Below are 5,540 nucleotides of genomic sequence, written 5' to 3'. Positions count from 1 at the left end.
AAATTCTTGTATATATATACATCCTACGAATTCCAGAGTCGAAAACTGGGCGATTTTTATAGGATTTTTCGGTTGGGTCAAAGTTTCTGTGTCGAGATTTGATGATCAACTATTTGGCGGGCTTGGCACCATCGTCTCATCGCATGACCTTGGTGGGCAACATTTAAAGCTTGCTTTTATGGTGACATGAATTTCCTTACTTTCTTTTATGGGAAACCAACCGCAGAGCCTTATTGTCAATGTCAGGCTGGCAGATGTCGTGTTGTCCTGTCATGGTGGGCCTATTTGCAGGAGTTTGTTAGGTGACTATTGTTATGGGTTGCTGGTCTTTCCCCTAATAAGAAGAATTACACTTGTAACTAAAAAAGTGCTAGCTGGAAATAATGGGGTTTTGTATGGTCCGGCACGTAGCCAACCGTGAAGGTGGCCTATCGTCAGTAGCAAAGGATCCAACACAAGTTTTGTGTTAATTTACTTTTTCTTAGGGTCATGTGTCAAAAGAGGGATTTTTCTTTAAGTCAGATGTCAAACGTGACATCAGACTAGGTGGACTATTGAGATACCCAACACTCCAGCGGGTGTAGTGTCCCAAAGGGAAATGTTGAGCTGCCAACATATTCCTAAGTAATTTAATTCATCCGTTCGATGGTTGCTGCTAGAAAAGCCTTAACTCTTCCTCAATAAAGTGGGAGGGGCGAGGCTTATAAGTCTTATGGCAACAAGTGCTAATTTCTCCACTCTTTGTCGCTCCTATGCTTTGAACTTAACGGTGCACTGGCTGGAAACCTTCTCTTCAAACCGATTATGGTGCCCGATTGTAGCATATTGTCAGCTACTTTAAGGGGCACATTATCTGCTTGACAGTTGTTGCCCGTCAACCTTTCTGCAAACGTTTGATTGTGAGAGTCATCGGACATCAGTCTTTCGTTTCCTCAACACCTCCTCCCAGCTTTAACTGTTTCTTGAAAAGATTATGTGAGGTAGCGGGAGTAGGGAGGATTGATGCTCTGGATGAGAGCAAGGAAGAGGAATCGAAGGTGGATTTCAACATAGAACCCCCGATTCTTTTGAGGGTGTGTTCCTCATTTAAAGTTTGTAACATATATACCTTTTGAGTTTACGATTATCTGGATGTCATGTAACTTTCAACTAAGATAAATAAAATTTATGATTGTATTATAGTGTATCTGATTTGAAACTGAGTAGTTGGGTTGGCTCCTTTCACTCTTTTTCTCTCTTCTTTTTTGTTTGGACTTTGATCAACATGTTGTTAATGTCTCTCGCTTAGCCAACACGAACATATCGGTTACAAAAATGATCATTTCACATTGTTTGTTCGAACAACACATTCCCTGAGCTGTGAAGGTTGACTTGTTATTTGATATCTAGCCAAGTTCCCAGAGAATTAGGGAACAGTACTCGAGCAATCCGACGAGCCTAACATTGTTGTCTTTCCACGTGTCCTCTTGTGTCAGTATCATAAGCTGTCGTGATTGTGACAGTTGTTCCTTTTCTCTTTTCTTTTTTGGGGAAGTCAGTCGCTAGCATGTCTTATCACGTCACCTTGTTGTGTTTCCCCGGTCGGTCCTTGGTAGACTTTTTGTCAGGAGACCACAATTGGGATAGTTGATCACCCCCCTCTATAAATTGGGGGTTGGATCTCCACTCACTTTGTTCCACACTTCAAAGGAAAGCTATTTAGCCAGAGTAATGAAAATATGGTCGACTTTTGAGGAATTGAAGACGTGAATGTCATGTCAGTGGAAGTAATGGGCTCTAGCTGGGCTATGGTTTAGTTCTCATTTTCTTTGAGTCGCGTGCTAAAAAAGAGGTCTTTATTTGAGTCGGGTGTTGAACGCGACCTCAGTCAAGACCGACACCCTTTTGGAATTCATCTACATAAACGAGTGTATTGGATCACAAGCAAAGAGGTGCTCGACACATCCTTAAAAAATACAAAATATTAGTTCGGTTGTTGTTGCTAGAAGGGCCCATAAATCCTCTAGCAGCAAGCACCCATTTTTCCCGTCATCTCTTGTTCCTCTGGAAGCAAGGAAGGAATCTGAGAAGTGGGGGGAACAGGTGTTTGCGATGAGGGCTCGCTGACTAGGCGGCTCCCTATTCTCTCATTCTCCCATGCTTTCTATCTTGAGTTTAAGGAAGAGAAGTGAAAAACGTGGGTGGAATGAGGGTCAAGGGCTGAGGGCACCCCAATTGAGAAGAGACGAAACTCTCATTCTCACACACTGTCCTTTTTCTGGGCATAACAAGTGCAAAGCCAGGGTTTTTGACGATGCCTCATCAACCGAACATCGGGCCTTGGCCATACTATCAAAAAGTATGAGTAGGGTGTACCTTCTACGCTTATTATGATTTGCATATACCTTTCGACCGAGATGAATAAAATAATATTTTTCTTGTCGTGAAACTTCTTTCTTATTTTATGCTTATGTTTCCGACTTAAAGGTGTTAGAACATATCTGTCGCTTTTCCCCCTCTGCTTATGCGACTCAAGTGTGGTGCATATTCACTTGATCTTTGCTCGTCTTGCAGCTGGAGCCGAGGTTCATGAACCTACAATCGAACCCAACGGGACTGAGAGGAGCTCCCAGAGCATCGAGAGGACCTGTGAAAAGATTGAAAAAAAAATAGTCATGACGAAAAAAATTTTATTGGTATTTTTAAATTTAAATATTGGCGAAGACACCCTCTTTTTATGTTTTATATAAAACTTCAAGGAAAAAATTTCCTTAGATCATCTCTTCTCCAAGTCTGAGGGAATTCTTTTCTGTCACATGTTTTGAGTTTGCAGGTGCTAGGTGCGACTCACTAGCTAATTGTATATGGGTCACTCTAAGTTTGATCCAGTTTGCCGACAGCTTAACCTCAGGTGACTAGATCAACTTTCTTTAGGACCAAGCCTCTCAAAGTGAAGGTCTTCTCTTGGACATGTTGGTTGAAATAACAAGCAGTTTGCCTCTTGAGTTCCTCCTGTTGAAGTGTCGAATTGGTTCACTTTTCTTCTGTCAGATCGAGGGCTAGCATTGCACCCTTGATGTTTGCTTCCTGCCACTCGGTCAGGTCTTTCTCTGTGAATGATGTGGTTGTAGCCACTCTCTAGTTATGGTGGCTGTATTCAACTGGTAACACTGCCTCCATTCTATGAGCTAGCATCAACGTGATTTGGTCGGTCGCTGACGATGGTGTAGTTTGGATCACATAAAGCACAAAATGCAGTTGCTCCGACCAGTTTCCCTTGGCTCCTTCTACTTTCTTTCTTAGCAAGTTCAGTATGGCCTTGTTGGCCACTTTGATCTGCCTATTTGTCCAAGGGTTATGGAGCGAAACAAATTTATGATTGATTCCATGATTCTTACAAAAATATTTATGCGTTGATCTGAAATCGGTGTTCCATTGTCGAATGACGATTAGCGGCAATCTGTATCTGCATCTAAGGTCCGACCACATGAAGTTCTATACCACCTCAGTAGTGATCTGAGCGATTGGCTTAGACTATATCTATTTGAAAAAAATAATCGACCGCTGTTATAAGGAACTTGCGTTGGCCCTTTGATGGGAGAAATGAAGCAAGATGACCAAACCCCAAGTGGTGAATGACCAAGGACTGAAGATTGGTTGAAGCTTGTATGCGAATTGGTGATGTAGGGGCGTGTATTTCTAACATTGTTCACATTTCTGAAAAAATTTCTTCAGTGTCCTTGAGTAGTTTCGGTCATAAGTAGCCATGTCGTACCCCGATAGGCCAAAGTTTGTCCTCCATAGTGGCTTCCACATTCTCAGAAGTGTACCTCCATGAGAACACCCATAGCTTCATCTTTCCTAAGGCACCTTAGGTATACTGAGGTCACTATCACCTAAAGAGCTTTTCTTCCATCATTAGATACAATGCATTATTGATTTTGAAACGTCTTAGATCTGCAACCTCTTTCGGTACTTTCGTTGTTTCAAGGTAGAGGATCTAAGGATCCATCTAGCTTTTTGTTTTTTCAACCTCAATAAATAATTCCATTGTTTGTGGTTCGTCAACTGTTGGTTAAGTGAGCCTTTGCGGATCCCCGCCCAAACTGATGTTTTTAGATAAGATATCGACGACGTGGTTTTTATCATGACCTAAGTGCTCTCTACGGAAGCTTTTGAACCATCCTATTTCTTTTTTGTGTCTTGGAGAGGTATTTGGTCAACGGTTTGTCTCGAGTTTTGAAATCTTTGCTGACTTGACTTACGACAAACAAGGAGTCTGATTTCATCAGCAACTCGCGAGCACCAATCTCATATGCCCAACAAAGGCCAACGTTCAACGCCTCATATTCTGCTTGGTTTTTTGTAACCTCCAATTCTATTGCGACAGATTGGTAGATGGCCTTTCCGGCTGGATTTCTCAACACTAGTCCCAGCTTAGCGATTGCCAGTTTGAACGCCCCAACGACGTTCAAGATCCAGGTTTTTTCATTGGCTAGGTTCCCTTCGTGTGATTCTTCCACCTCAGAGAAGTCCTCCAGAAAATCGACGATCACATGTGCCTTGATGGTCGTTCATGGGACATAATTGATTGTGTATTCACCAAGCTCTACTGATCATTTCAACAACCGACTGAAATGTTCTGGTTGAGTGAGCATGGATTTTAGGAATAATCAGTGATGATCAAAGTGGGTGCACCTGAAATTATGACTGGAGACTCCGAGAAGAGATAACCAAAGCAAATGCCCATTTCTACATAATTGGGTACCTGGTTTTGGCGCCTTAAAGAATTCAACTGGTGTAATACACCAAGAAGTTTTTCCGTACCTCCTTTCTAACTAGTACAGAGCTAACTACTTCTCGCCCGACTCTGAGGTACAATGATAATTCTTCTGCTGGTTTTGGACTTTGTAACAACGACAACGATGTTGGAGCGTATTTTAGGCTTTGAATGTTAACTCACAATTGACTATCCATTCTAAACACCAGTTTTTCCTTAGAGTTTTAAGGAATGTGACACACATGTTCCCATCTTTTGAAATGAAGCAACTATGTCCTACTACCCGTCCAACCAACCTTTGTATCTCTTTAGGATTCCAAGGAGAAGGCATGTCAAGGATCGCTCGAATCTTCTCTGGGTTAGCCATTAACCCGTCAACGATTAATAAAAAATCTAAAACTTTTCCAGTTGATGTTCTGAAGGTACATGTCAGCACTATTTTTGGTGTGGGGTTTGCCCGTAAGAAGCTGTCGGTCATCGGAATTGAAATCCCGTTGCCCGCTTCGGATGGACATTTTCAAAATTTTAATTTTGAAAAAGAAGAAGTCAAACTGACCCCATTATTTTCATAGTTTAGATGAAAGAGCGCTCTACCTCAAATCATGTATCTATCTCGAAGGATGAACACAAGAATTGAGGGTGAGGCTCGATCAAATAAACTAGAGAAAGTTATGACATCCGTTTGGTCTGCGAAACCAATGTATTGGCCGACAAATTCCCCTATTTAATATAAGGAATTAAATAGGGTTTATATTATGCTGGGTTCGGGAAAAGCTTCCTA

The sequence above is a fragment of the Phalaenopsis equestris genome, unplaced genomic scaffold (genome assembly GCF_001263595.1).
Source record: "Phalaenopsis equestris unplaced genomic scaffold, ASM126359v1 Scaffold222428, whole genome shotgun sequence".
Classification (NCBI taxonomy): Eukaryota; Viridiplantae; Streptophyta; class Magnoliopsida; order Asparagales; family Orchidaceae; genus Phalaenopsis; species Phalaenopsis equestris.
Note: the sequence above shows the minus strand (reverse complement) of the source record.